Source organism: Morus notabilis, unplaced genomic scaffold (genome assembly GCF_000414095.1).
Source record: "Morus notabilis unplaced genomic scaffold, ASM41409v2 Scaffold801, whole genome shotgun sequence".
Lineage (NCBI taxonomy): Eukaryota > Viridiplantae > Streptophyta > Magnoliopsida > Rosales > Moraceae > Morus > Morus notabilis.
In genome coordinates, this window is record NW_010357956.1 from 57,122 (window position 1) to 72,824 (window position 15,703).

Consider the following 15,703-nt stretch of genomic DNA (forward strand, 5'->3'; position numbering starts at 1 on the left):
AATCAAGCCTGATGATCATACCATCAACCAACAGATGCCATTCTATACAATTGCACAAAAATCAACGCAAAACCAGCAGACTTCAACACAATAGACGAGGGAATTCCATATTTGCCCTTTCCAAACAACACTCTCACGAAAGGCCAAAAGCACAACACCGTCCAAACACTCGACAAAAACTCCCCCAAGCCAACCTCGTCATGTTGTCCAAACAAGCTCAACGCCAAGGCTGTTAAGTGAACAAACAGAAAGGTCGTGACTGGTATGAACATGGGGGACTCGTCAAAAGTAAACCTACCGACATTATTATTAGAAGTGTCGTCCTTATGATTAGTGTCTTGATCATGATCACTAGAATTATCAGACTGGTCTTTCTTCGTGACCTCGAAAACAACCTCGGAAATTCCCAGAAGCTCAAATAGGAAACTCAGGACTCCGAATAGAATTGAAGTAGCTGAGTGTATCCTAGCCATTCTTTGATTGTTCCACCACGCGCGAGCAGAAAGGCCGTATCGTAGAAAGAAGCGCAAGCTCTGTTAGTTCTGGATGAGAAATCGAGCAACAAGAATTGCCATTGCCGGTTCATGAGCCTGCAGCAGCCGTGCAAAATGCAATTACTTTTCAAATTTATAGGACATAATGTATTATTTGTAGTCAAATGAAATTTCTAAGAAAAAAAAAAGGTAGATTTTATTGCTGTATAACTATACTAGGAATAAAGACTATTTTACCATGTCCATAACACTATATAATGGCAATGTTCAAGAAATTCTAACTTTTTGATATCACCGTAAGAGCATGAACGTAGTCAGACTTTTAATTGAGTGGGAGCACAAATAAATATAAAATTTATAAATTAACACAACATAAAAATAAAGTAGCTTTTCTACTACTTTTTCGCAATAAAATTTTATTAAGTAAAATTTACATTACAATTATTCTCGACAGAGTACTTATCTTTTAGTACCAACTTCATTATCAATGCTATTAAAATGTCTATCATTAATATTATAAATATCTTTTCAGTTTGTAATTCTACCGTATTAGAGCCCAATAAAAACCAGCAAAACGAAAAATTGGAGCCCAATAAAAAATATCAAAGAAAGCCCAAAAGTAAAAGAGCAGGCTTTCAGAAAAAGAGAAAAAAAAAGTAGGGAGAAAGAAGAAAATATGCCAAGACTTGAGATGAATTAAAATTAATATGCTAATAGTTTACATAAGTTAATAAATAGGTCAAATTACTATTTTTATCCATAACTTGTCTGGTTATGAACCATAACTTGTCTGGTTATGAACTATAACTTGACAAGTTATTGTCCATAATTGTCCATAACTTGTCTGGCTATGAACCATAACTTGACAAGTTTGTCCATAACTTATCTGGTTATGAACCATAACTTGATAAGTTATGACCTATTAATTTCTATAACTAAAAAATGGCCTATATACTTTCTTAAGCTTTTCATATTGGCATATTTTCTACTATTTTCCAAAAAGTATCCTGAGTATATAAGTGGGGGCACAAATACGGAAATAAAGAGTATAATCGTAAAAGTTATATAAGAGTTAATTTTTTTTTTTTTTTTTTAATTTGGTGGTGGGAGAATTCAAACTCATCATCTCGTGACTAGTGTGAACGATACACTTGCCACCTGATGAGTTTTGAACTAATTTGAAATTTCCGAAAAGGAATTTTAAATGAAATTTTGAGAAGGCAAAAAGCTCTTTTAAAAAAAAAAAAGAATTGAGAAACGCAATGTTGTCATTATTAATGTTAAAAAAAATCACATATTAACGAAAAAATAAATAAAGAAATGCTAAATTTTGATTTGTAATTTTAAATTTGGCATAACATATATAAATGCCAATTTTGAATATTGTATTGCTTTAAAGAATAACTTTTCAACTCAACTGCTAAACTTTAATATCAACATATAAAATTTTGACCATATTAGAGATGATCTTACCTAGAGACCACAAAATCTAAAGTAGACCATATTAGAGCTACTTTATAAATAGTCTTTTTTGTTTTTTGCGTTTTTGGACAGTACTATTTTTTTTTTTTTTTTTTTTTTTTTTTTTTTTTTTTTTTTGGGATTACCTTTAACAACATCTATACATGCTATATTTGTCGAAATGCAGACATCCAAAAAGGTAACAAAAATCTGTATGCATAATTAGAAAATATCAAGTAAAATTTTGTCATAGAGATGTATCCAAGTAGGCCCGTAGTCCACCTCTTCTTCTGGATCAAGCACACGAGCCCACTTGTCGGTGTCGTCCCTAGAAAGCCCGGCGGGTCTGGTATGCATGAAATGGACTTCAAGCCCTTACGGTGGATCCTCAGCCCAGTTTGGACACCTTCTGTTAGCGTCCCGTAACCCCACCCTACCTGAAATGATCCAACACGATTTGTGAAAATGTGCTAAAAATTTAAGTCATGCTTCTTTTAAGTTGAAAAAAATTCGTTTTATTACTACAGTATTTTTTCTCATAAAAATTTAAATTTAATTTTTTTTAACAGCGTATTCTCTCACATAAACAACCCAAGTTCTCAAATTTAGTTATGAAACAAACATGCAATCAGTAACGGGAGAATACAAAAATACACTAAAAAAATGTTATCTTTACATTTATGCCACAAAATGTCATATATTTAGCATTATGATAAGATATCTTTCATATCCGACTAGATTATTTCTTTTCTCCTCTATAAAGATGACCAGACATGTCTGGCTCTAATTTTTGAAGAGTATTCTAGTGGATTATCAAAATCGATAAAGATAGTGAGAGACCGAATAACGTAAATGTAAAACTGTTGGATGTGGCATGCTACGTAATATTATCTTTAGTAAAAACTAAAAACAACTGACAAAAAGAAATAAAACTAGATTATATTAGAATTATGTAATATCGCAAACCTTTATTCCCCAAGCAGTACCATGCTCGTAGACACAATGAGCGACTTGGGATGACACTTGAGCAGCACTTGAAACATCTTGTATTGGACTAATATCGTCCTTCAAACTTTGAGTTAGAGAATTTATGAACTCCATAGAATTTCCGAACGATTCTTTCAATATTTTCTCATCATCCTCTTTTCCTATATAAAATGGCATACCATAAAATCACCAAGGGACATACATATGAAGCCACATTTGCAATATATATATCCGATCTTGTTATATATGAAAATTCGGGAAAAAAATTTTGAGCATCTTCTATATTTCATCTACGACTAACAGTTGAAAATAAAATAAAATGCTGATCAGTACTATTTTCTATTTACGAAAAAAAAAAGAAAAAGGAACTAACCTTGAACATCTTGATTGTCTAACGAGAAACCATAGATGAGTTTACGTCTATGAAAGCAGCCAGTTCCTGCATAAAAAGGTCCTTGGATCCCTGCCATTCCACGCCCATACATCTGTGCAATAAACACACATGTACAGTTAAAAGAAAAAAAGCATATCCATATATAACGAGCGTGCTAAGATTCTTGCATCATGCAGATATTTAGTTAAAGTAATATATATATATATATACACACACTCACTTCTAAGCCAATAGTAACGCTTTGGGTTCCAAACGGGTCATCTTTCACTTGGTTGTAGAAGGCTTGAGGGAACTGAATAAATGCGCATTCTTGAGGTTTGAGGCCAAGGAAAGAGCACATCGCGTGAAGAACTATTTTTGGATTGTTTACAAACATGTCACAATCCACGTTCAACATGAAAGGGGCATTTGTCATCACTCCGGAGACTCTGGTCTACAATTAATTAATTCCCCATAAAATTCAGTATGAACTAGGAAAAGAAAAATACTAAGAGATCATATCATCAGTGTTAAACACTACAATTAATAGAAGAAAAATCTCATTAATAAGTCTTATATAATGGGACCCATTTTCTGAACTCAAATAAAAAACTTTAATCGAATAGCTAAAATTTAAATCGCGAAAAGAAAGAGCTTGTTTTGCTAATTCTTATAAAAATTATTGTAATTTTTGTGTACGTAATTTGGCAAAGAAGTGATCTCACCAGAACGTTCATAGCACCGGCTTTGTAGTGATGTGGACAATGTGGACGTTTCTCTCTACTCACATAAATTAGATGAGGCATTCCTTCTGGAACTTTTTCCTTGTTCTCCCATATCACCTTTGAGAAAAAGAAAAATTAAAATTGAGCATTAATACTATTTGTTCCTAAATTATAGGCATTGTGTCACCTTAATCTCTAATTAAATTTTTAATTTTTGATAAATTACTCTTTAAATTTTAATTTTTAATGGTAGCTTTAATCCCTAGTACTAAAATTGGAGAATGAATTCTGAAAACTTTGAGAGATAATCACATCCCAAATGCTCAGAAATAGTTACATTAAATGCAAGATATTTTAGTTTTAAGGGTTTTTTTAACAGCAATGAAGATAACATAATATAACTGTTTCTGTAAAAAATTTAGTAGTTATGCAATTGGATACGGTCATCAATGTGAAGTTTCAGAATGTCTCATTAACTTCAGTATCAAGGACAAAAACTACCAAAAAATCAAAGTTCAAAGAACAATTTTTCAAAATTAAAAGTCTAGCGACCATATTCAAACAATTCTCAAAGTTCAGTAACTAACAAGGCAAATGACTGAATTTCTAATAGGTGTCAATCTATAGTTAGGATGAGATAGCACTTCTTGACATCAATTTTTAGGCCTTGTTTTCTTTGAGAAGCTGATGCCAAAACAACTGTAGTTAACCTAATTAAGTAGTTATATTGTTAGGGCTTATAGACATTTAAAAAAAATGTTAGGAAACCAATTCTAATCTTAATTTGTATACCAATTCATAGTTATTATTTTTTTATTGATAGATGCAATATCTCATTATATTAATTAATTATGTGTCAATCTTTTAAATACCTGCTAATAGAAAATGACAAGTCACGAATTGTTACACAAATTGAGATTAGAATTGGTGTCCTGTACATCTTAATTTTTTCCCTCCACACACGTTCACCCACTTATACTATTATTGACTTTTTTTCTTTCTCATTTATAATACATTAGTCATTTTCCTACTGATTTTTTTTTTCCCCTATCAATATAACAGCAGCCAATTTGAGCCAAACACAATTAAATTCCAGCCATCAGATGGCAAATGTGACAGCTATATAACTTCACTAGCTTTACGGCTGTACGCAAGGCTTTAGTGTGATCAAAATCACAAGACTAACAGTTCAAGCAAATAATTAAAATAAAAGTAATTATAATAATAGTAATAACAAAAATGATTGTGATAATAATGATTGAATATTTAAAAAGTTGCTAAACCTTGATTATGCTGGGATGGTCACTTTTATTTGTATTTGTACTGAAAGCGGCATACTCTCCAGAGCACTCAATCTGTACTGTTCCGTTGGCTGCTTCTTCAATTTTTTGTCTTACCTTTTCATACTCATCCTGTAGAGAGCAAGCACGACCAAATATTGTTTCCAGCGAAAAAGAAAAAAAAAAGCAAGTATTGTTGATGTCGATAATAAATATTACTTCGCTATTGCCTATTAATATCCAATAGGTTTTGCCTTTTTCACCTATATTTAATCTAAATCTAAACCAGATAACCAAGAGGCAAGAAATATGTCCCTTTTGAGATATCCGATAACCGAGAGATTTTAATTTTGTACCATGGATTTTGAGGTTATTAAAATATTATAACCAGTATTTCGAAATGTTGCACTTTTATACATGAACTATTTTAACCCGTGATATTCTAAAAATATCTTTTTTTTTTCCTTTCTTTTTCCCAATCTGATATATTATTTCTTTATCCTTATAACCAAACAGAATTGACAACTGATCGAGAAACAACATTATAAACTGAGCATAAATGGTAATCTTAATGTTAATTAAACTATAAAAATACATGTGTACTTTAAAACACAAAGTACTAATTTTCATAACCTTAAAATACATGATACAGAAATATTAAATTTTCTATTATTAATATATATTTTTTTTTCCGAGGAGGTAATTAGCATTTTCCTATTACATAAATAATATTGAAAAAAGAGTTGAAATGGAACACCAATCTTATCTATATTACCTTCATCCGTCTCCATTCAAGATGAAATCCGGAAGACTTGTTATCATCATCACTACTAGGAGGAAAAACAACGTCGCCGGAGAAGTATCTAAAAGGAGCTCTGACTTGAACATCATATTTCTTACAAAAAGGAATCCAAAGGTGACCAAATTTCGCCGCTTCAATGAGAGAGTAGAGAATTATGGGAGAACATCCATCGTCGGACACGTAGCAAGCTAGCTTGTGTCCCGGATAGTCGACGGCCATCGCCGACAGCACGGTGTTCACCGTCATGATCGGCGGCTCGAGAACCGTGTCCGCCGTCGTCACGAATATGTCCACAGCTGGAAGCTCCTAAACATCCCTGTCCGTACACATTAAATTAAATGTTAATCATATATATTATATATATCATATAAATTGGAAAGCAGTTTCAAACGTCTATATAATTATATATACCTTTGCAAGAGGGTTTGTGGGTATGTTTTGAAAACGACAGGAGTCCATTTGGTGTTGAGAAGGAGAATGAATTCGAAGGCGAACCAGGACTCGCATAGGAAGGCGAGGAGCCAGATGAAGCCATGGTTTTTGTCGAAGAAAAGAAGGCGATAAACGAGGAAAGAGATAAGCAAGAGTAAGATTATGAGTTCTATGGCTCTGTTTAGGTTATTAATTTTGATTGGGATTCTCTCACAAGGAGGAGAAGAAATTGTGTTGGCCATCTGGAGAGCGATGGAAGGGAAGATGTCAGATGAGTGGTAGAGCGGCCGTTTGTTCAGATGTTTATGAGAAATTGATAATCTCTATTTCTTTTTCTTTTTTTTTATATAGAAATTGGTCATGTACGATGATGACTTGGACCATGGAAAACCATGGACGCGATCTTGTACTAAACTGTTATTGCGATCTTCGCTTCACAGTGACTCTACGGCCCGTTTCAATTGACTTAAAAAACAAAAAAAAAAAGCTGCACTTATTTAGTTTAAAAATCGTTTTTAAACTTGTTTATATGACAATCTTCAAATGTTTTTGACTTTTTAAACACTTTTAAGAATAAACCATCTTTTAAAGTCCGTTTGAATTGGCTTAAAAAATGTTGTTTTTGACTTATTCAGAGCAAAAGCCGTTTTTGAACATATTTGAATGGATAACTTTAAAGTGCTTTTAATTTTTTTAAGTACTCTCTCCTTGGTGCTTATGAAAAAATTTTTTATTTATATTTTTAATATTTTATTTATTTATAAACAACAAATTAAATATCTCATACTTATTTATTTATTACATTACTTTTTATAAGAATATGTACTTTTGACTTTTTTACCTAAATAAGTTTAAAAGTTCTTAGATATAAAAATATTTTTTAAGCACTATTCAAACACTAATTTAATGCTTATGAAAAGCTTTTTTATTTAATTTTTAACCTTTTATTTGTGAACAACAAATTAAATATTCCATCCATATCTTTTTATTATATTACTTTTTATAACAATAAGTGTTTTTAATTTTTTTTTTTATCTAAATAGGTTCAAAAGTTATTCTTAGATATAAAAGTATTTTTTTAGACACTATCCAAATACTAATAGTACTTATGAAAAAAGTGCTTATGAAAAGCTTTTTTATTTACATTTTAACCTTTTATTAGCGAACAACCAATTAAATATTCAATCTATATCATTTTATTACATTACTTTTTATAACAATAAGTGTTTTTAATTTTTTTATCCAAATAAATTAGAAAGCTCTTCTTAAATATAAAAACACTTTTTCAAGCACTATTCAAACATTAATTAAAAAGCCCAACTTATACTTATTATTTTTTACTACTTAAAAACACAAACATAAGCTATCCTAAGCCCTACATCTACCTTAAAGTTAATGCATTGAGTATAAATTCCACGCCCTCAATCTTAAAAATAAAAAGGAAAGAAAACAAAAGTGGACAAATTTTATAAATTTTTTTTAAAAAATTTATCACTTATGTCAACATGTCCTATCAACTTTTAAATATACATATTGTGCCTCTCTAATTTTTTCTCTCACCTTATTCTGTCAATAATTTAGATAGAAGTGCACGTGTGACGCATGTGATAAGGCTAAATGAGTAAATTTAACTAACTCTCCAACTACTTGATCAAATTAGGGCTCGTGTATCAGTTTTAAAAAAAAAAAAATTAGGGCAAGAAAAACTAAAACTTTTCTTTTTTCTCTTTGGCTGCTGGTGATTCATGGCTGAAATTCGAGATTGCAGAAGTAATTTTGTCGTTTTGGGTGAAAGGTTTACCACAAATGGAGATTTCTAGCCGTCTTGATGAAGGAGCTGCTCAACATTGTGAGTTTTTTTTTTTTTTTTTTTTTTTTTTCAGCACTAATCTTCATCTTTTTCGATTTTGCAATAATAATACCAAGGTGGTATATTCCGTTTGATGTGGTTGTAATATTCATTTTATTCTTTTTTTTGTTTGTTTTTATTGGAACCATCATCCATGTATGAGATTCATTGTAAGATCACTGATTTTTTTGGAAAAAGAGATAAATACCTCTTAAAAATATATAAATCAAGATTTTTATCCTTTGATTAATAAAATTTTTTAATTAAATAACTATATCAATAAAAAAATATTAATTAAAAATAAAAGATAAAAATCTAGACCTTTACATTCTTAAAAGATAAATTAATTTACTCTTCAAAAATTTTTGTTTGTTATGCATTGAGGTGGGGCCTCTCATTGTCGTTTGTTACTTAGGTGGGGGACAACACTGAGTTCCTTAATTTGCAGATTTATACATCAAATATCAAATAAACACAAAAAAGACCAACACAGATAACCAACATCTCTAGTCTTTTAATTTTCATTAACATTATGAAAATTTCTTCATCCTTTCTCCCAAATTTAGCATGCAACTCCAGCAACATCTCATTCTTTGATGCTATCTCGAGCCTCAAATGAATAATTTCTTCATCTACTGCAGCAGCAACAAGGCCTACACATCTATCTTTTGGATCAACAGTACTTGGCCTTTGATAACTGTTTAGGTAATTTTGACAAATCCCGTTTAAAATGCATGAGTCAGGATTTTTATTATTTATTATTAATTCATAACTTTTTTAGTTAAATAATTACACTAATAAAAAGTATTTATCAAGAGTAAGAGTAAGGAGTAAAGATTATTAGTTTTAAAGATGAAAAACAGAGGATTGAAGAATTGTTTGGTACTAAAGAAGGATACGGGTATGCAGCAAAAAGAAGGAATTCTACTTTTTTGATTTCTCAATCTTACATTTATAAAGTTGAAACAAACTGAAAGTGAGAAAATCATGGATCGAAATCCAAGCCATGATCTGCAACATGTTTTGAACAAACTAACTACTTCCTAAAAGACTAGGACCAAATCATTTTAATAACTGAAAAAACAAATAAAATGGAAGCATACAGGACACATGGACATATTGCAGGAAACATAAAGAACATGTGGACATATTTCAGGAAGTATAAAACAATTATCTAACACGTGGACAAGTTGCAGTCCTAAAAGTAGCTAACTAACACTCCTTCATGCATTACGAGTTGCAAAATCCAAGTTTCTGCCTAAGAAGCTCGAACTTGTTTGCTGGCAAAGGTTTTGTAAAAATGTCTGCGAGCTGATTTTCAGATCTGCAATAAATGAGGCTTATTTCTCCTTCCTTCTACACTTCTCTTAAAAAAGAAAAATTTGATCTTAAAATGCTTAGTGAATGTTTGGTTCATAGATTCAGAATCATTTTTGATTTACGTGTATTTTTTTGTGAGAAAAAATACTGTAACAAATCATGAACTATGATCCGAACCATGACACGAATCCACCAACCAAACGCACACTTAGTTTTTCCATGAAAAGCTGGATTGTGGGAGATTGCAATTGCTGCCTGATTGTCCACAAATACCTCTGTATCATTCAGTTGCTTCAAGTGTAAATCACATAACAACTTCCTCAGCCACAATGCTTGATTCACTACTGCTGTAGCAGCAACAAATTCGGCCTCTGCAATAGACTATGCTACAATCTCTTGTTTCTTGGAACACCATGAGAAAACTTCTGAACCTAGACTGAAACAGTACCCAGATGTACTCTTCATTTCATCCACGGATCCACCCCAATCACCGTCAGAAAATCCCAACAACTTAAAGTTTTAACACTTCTTAAACTTTACACCAAAGTCAATAGTTCCTTTGATGTACCTAATAACTCTTTTTGCTGCTTTAAGATGCACTTCACTAGCACAATGCATGAAACGAGAGAGAATGCTTACAACAAAAAGGATATCTGGACTGGTTGCAGTTAGGTACATTAGACATCCAACCATGCTTCTGAAATAGCCTTCAACTTTGTCTACGCCATCCTCCTTACTTAAGCTTTCCTTCTGACTCATTGGTGTAGCCGTTGCTTTGCATTTCCTTAGCATACTTTCTTTGACAAATGAAAACTTCTCCTTCATCTTGTTTGATCTCCATACAAAGGAAATATGTCATCAGACCGAGATCTGTCAAATAAAAAACCAGCATCATCTCTTGCTTGAATTCATCAACAAGTTTGGCATTGTTACCTATCACCAACAAGTCATCCACGTACAATGACACAATAAGAAAGTCATTCCCTTTTTTCTTAACATAGAGAGTGACTTTTGATAGGCTTTTTGTAAAACCCAAGCTCAATAGATGATCATCTATCCTACTATACCAGGCTCTAGGCGCTTGTTTTAAGCTATAGAGAGCCTTTTTTAGTAGGTACACTTTGTCTTCATGGCCTTCTTCAATGAATCCTTCTGGTTGCTCAATAAAGATCTCCTCATGCAATAGACCATTTAGGAAGGCTGATTTTACATCTAATTAGAACACTTTACACCCATTTTGGGCTGCTATAGCTAGCACCAGCTGAATAGTGTCTAATCTAGCAACAGGGACAAATGTATATGAGTAATCAACTCCAAAAACTTGAGTATACCCCTTGACAACAAGTCTGGCTTTGTGTTTGTTGATGGATCCATCTGCATTGAGCTTGGTTCTAAACACCCATTTCACTCCAATAACTTTTCTATCCTTCTGTCTATCAACTAGCTCCCAAGTCTTGTTCTTTTTTATCATTGACAACTCCTCCTCCATTGCCTTCTTCCACTTCTGGTCTTTAATGGCTTCTTTATAACCTGCAGGTTCACAAATGTCCACATTGCATCTCTGATAAATATGATAGAGCGGTCTTGTTCCACGGATTGGTGGATAATCTTTCAATTCTTCTTGCCACTGTTCTGATGCTTGCTCTTCTGCTGTTTGGAAAGGAAGACTTGATTTCTGCTTGCTCGTGGATGTCTCTTTTGTCTGTTCCCAGTTCCACTTCTCATTTTCATTGAAGAACACATCTCTACTGACAATTATCTTCCCTATTTGAGGTTGATACACCTTGTAGGCCTTAGGAAGAACTATAACTGACGAAGATGCCTGGTTCTGACGTCTTGTCAAGTTTATCAAGCTTGACCTGTGGAACGTGAAAGAAACACATACAACCAAACACTCTTAAGGAAATTGAGTGAATGTTTATAGCCTACCATGCCTCGAATGGAGTTTTATCCTTCAATGCCTTGGTAGGCAATTTGTTCTGCAAGAAAACTGCAGTACTAGCTGCCTCAGTCCAAAAATTCTTTGGCAACTCCTTGTCATGAAGCATACATCTGGTCATCTCCATTATGTATCTGTTTCTCCTTTCACTAACTCCGTTTTGTTGTGAAGTGTAAGGAGCAGTAAGCTGGTGTTCTATACCTGCTTCCTCGCAAAAAAAAAAAAAAAAAAATTCTTCTAAGGTGTATTCTTTTCCATTATCTGACCTTAGAACTTGAATTTTGCAGCCACTTTGATTTTCCACCATTTTCTTGAACTTCAGAAACACTCCAGCCACTTCTGACTTGAATTTTAAGAAAAAATCCAGCACAATCTTGTAAGATCATCAATGAAAGCAATGTAATACTGACTACCTGCTAATGATTGAGTTCTTTGAGGACCGGATACATCTGTGTGGACTAGCTGCAACTTGTGAGTGGCTCTCTAGGTTGACTTTGGGAATGCTCTCCGTTTTTGTTTACCGTATTGACAAGCATGACAATTCGGTAAGTGATCTCCAAAGGTTGGTAAGCCAACTGTGAGCTCCTTTGTCTTCATGAGTTGCATCCTTTGCAAGTGACAATGACCAAGTCTCTTGTGCCATATCTCAGTGTTGCTGGCTTCAGTGGAAAATGCAACAAGTTCTTCTTTGATGGGATCAAAGAAAAACTTTTGCCCTTCATTCTCATTTTGAGAATTTCTTGACCCGTGACATCAAGAATGTGACAGAAACTATCTTCAAAGATCACTTTAAAGCCTTTTTCAATTAGTTGGCCTACACTTAACAATTTTGGTTAATTTCTGGTACGTAGAGAACATCAGAAATTCTCTTTGTGCCTGCAGTGCTGGTTATGACAATTGTCCCTTTTCCCTTTGACAGAGATGTAATCATCATTGCCAATTCTGACTTTAGTAATGTCAGTTGGCCTTAAATCTCTGAAGAGTTCCTTGTCATTGGTCATGTGATTGGTACTACCGCTGTCAATTAACCAACTTTCAGTCGAAATACTACTTGCAAAGCAAGACGCCACAAAAAGCCGATCTTCATCCTCTTGATTTGCAATTTGGGTTTCAACTTCCTGCTGTTGAGCTTTTCCTTTGCAAATTACTGCTTCATGTCCAAGTTGATTGCATTTGGAACACTTAGCATCGGGTCCTCTCCAGCATCTAAACGGAGGATGACCCTTCTTTCCGCAGTGTTGGCAAGGTGGATAGGATTTCCTCTGATTTCCATTCTTTCCTTTTACATTGGCTGATGCTGTACTTGCTCCATTTCCTTCAAAATCCTTCTTTTTCTTTTTTTTTTTGGCCACGTTTTGATGCTTGGCTGCCAAAGCTCCTTCGATTGTTGTATCCTCCCTCATCAATCTTCTTTGCTCTTACGCTTGCAATGCGTTAAGCAATTCTGCCAAGGAAATTTTTGACAGATCCTAGGTATTTTCCAAGGTAGTAATGGTTGCTTCATATCTTTTAGGTATTGTAACAAAAGTTTTTTCTACAATTCTTGAGTCAGTAAACACAGACCCAAGAAGCCTCACCTTGTTTGCGATGCTAAGAAGCCTGTCTGAGTAATCTTTAATCGTCTCAGAGTCCTTCATTCTTTGAAGTTTTAATCGTCTCAGACCCAAGAAGCATCCATTTAATTCTTTCATCTCATGCATATTCTTCCTTGAGATAGTCCTAAGGGACATTATTCTCATGAAAATCGTTGATGACACCGCAGCAAACAAGCGTGCTTTGGCCTTCGACTTCTTCGTCTTCTTCTCCTTCTGCGCTTTGATCTGTGCCATGGTGGGATTGTTTGGTAGTGCTGGAATTTCAGTCTTCTTTCACTGCTTCCCAAAGATCCAAAGCATCTAAGTATGTCTCTATGTGTACAGCCCAAATCTGGTAGTTTTCTCCATCAAACACGGTCGGAGCAATTGGTGAGAAACTGGCTTCGGCTTCCATGACATGTCAAACTCACACACAGATCCCTTAAGAAGAGAGCTTTGATACCAAATGTTAGTTTTAAAGATGAAAAAATATAGGATTGAAGAATTGTTTGGTACTGAAGAAGGATACGGGTATGCAGCAAAAAGAAGGAATTCTACTTTTTTGAGTTTTCAATCTTACATTTATAAAGTTGAAACAAAGTGAAAGTGAGAAAATCATGGATCGAAATCCGCGCAATGATCTGCAACATGTTTTGAGGAAACTAACTACTTCCTAAAGACTAAGACCAACTCATTTTAATAACTAAAAAAATAAATAAAATGGAAGCATACAGGACACATGGACATATTGCAGGAAACATAAAGAACATGTGGACACATTTCAAGAAGTATAAAATAATTATCTAACACGTGAACAAGCTACAGTCCTAAAATCAGCTAACTAATAAAGGTCTAAATTCATGCACTTTTTAAAAGAAATTTTCTATTTTTTTTAACTTTCTGTTTGCATTATCAACCCATCTACTCAATCCACAACCAGATTCATTTTTACTCTGCAGTAATATACTCATCAGCTTAAAAACTAAAAAAATCTTTAACTAGCATTCATAAAAAGAAAAAAACGTGCTATAAAAAAAAAATCTCTTCGTACCCTGAAAACAATGAAAAATAAATAACAAAAATTTTTTTAAAAAAAAAAAAAAAAAAAAAACAAAAAAAAACAAAAAACAAGAAAAACGCACAATCAAATTGAAAAGGAATCCATCCTCTCCGTTAAGAACCCCATTAACTAACAAATCCCTTCCAAGAAAAAAGTTAAAAGAAATAAAATAACTTTTTAAAATTACCTTGTATAGGCTGCATCCAAAAAACTCTCCCTTTATTTTGATCAATTTTGGCCGCCTTTATCACAGATTCAAGACCACATTGACACCTTACAGGACCTTTCGAATCAATTTGTGTCTCCATATGATAAGTGTTGGCTCTTTCCCCGTTGTTGCTGCTTCCTTCAATTGGCATTAATTCTTTCACCAGATTTGCTCCACTTTTTTTTTCCCCTCTTTATGGCCTCTAACCATCTCTAATTGGTAAATATAGACATAATTGGCATCTAATTTATATTTTTAGAGGAAAGGGTATTCAATAAACTCAAAATAAAATACTTAAACCAAAAAATTAACAGACATGTCAGCAGTTTTGTCTAAAATATTCACGGAATAAGGGTGAGGGAGAAAAGTTAGAGGTGTTTCATAATTTAAAAAATACAACATAGGCATTTTAAAGATCACGAGACATTTAACATAAATGATAAAGTTTAAAAAAAATAAAAAGTACATATTTATTATAAAGTACGTGATTATGAATGGCGCTGACAAGAGAATCTTTCATAGGGGTTGAAAGACGACAATAAAAAAAGTACTTAAATTTATTTCGTTTGATAATGTTTTTAAAATGACTTTGTTTTCGGTATAAAAGTAAAAATGAGATTGTTTTAAAAATTATTCTAAGATTGATTTTGAAATTCGTTCGGTTAGTTTTCTAAGAAATTATTGTGAGTATAGTAAAAAAGTAAAATTGTGTTTGGTTATATTTATGAAATTTTATTTTGAGTACATGTATTAGGAAACAAATTAATGATTAGTATATAAGTAATTAATAAGCGTATTAGGAAAAAATGATTAGTATATAAATAATATATATTAATATTCTATTTACTATTTAAATAATTAAGTTTTATTTACATAATTAAATAATTAGTTAATTAGTTAATAACATTTATTTAATAATCTATTATTTGATATGTTGCATGATCAATTTTTGATAATTATTGTCTAAATAATGATGAATGGCTAATTATCAATTATTAATTAGTATTGATTAGTATATTACATAATTAATTATGATTTAATATTAATTATTAATTGAGTAATTACTATTTTTTATTTATCAACTATTTACTAATTAATGGATTATAATTAATATATATGATTGATATATTAATTATTAGTTATTTATTTAATAACCTGTTATTAATTATATTATATTATTAATATATTATGTAATAATT

The 15,703-nt window shown here is 32.4% G+C and overlaps 1 pseudogene; it reads right to left on the reverse strand.

Annotated features, from left to right (window-relative positions):
• Positions 1-23: 23 nt before the first annotated feature.
• Positions 24-6,796, reverse strand: LOC21395157 (annotated as a pseudogene).
• Between the last annotated feature and the right edge of the window lie 8,907 nt (positions 6,797-15,703).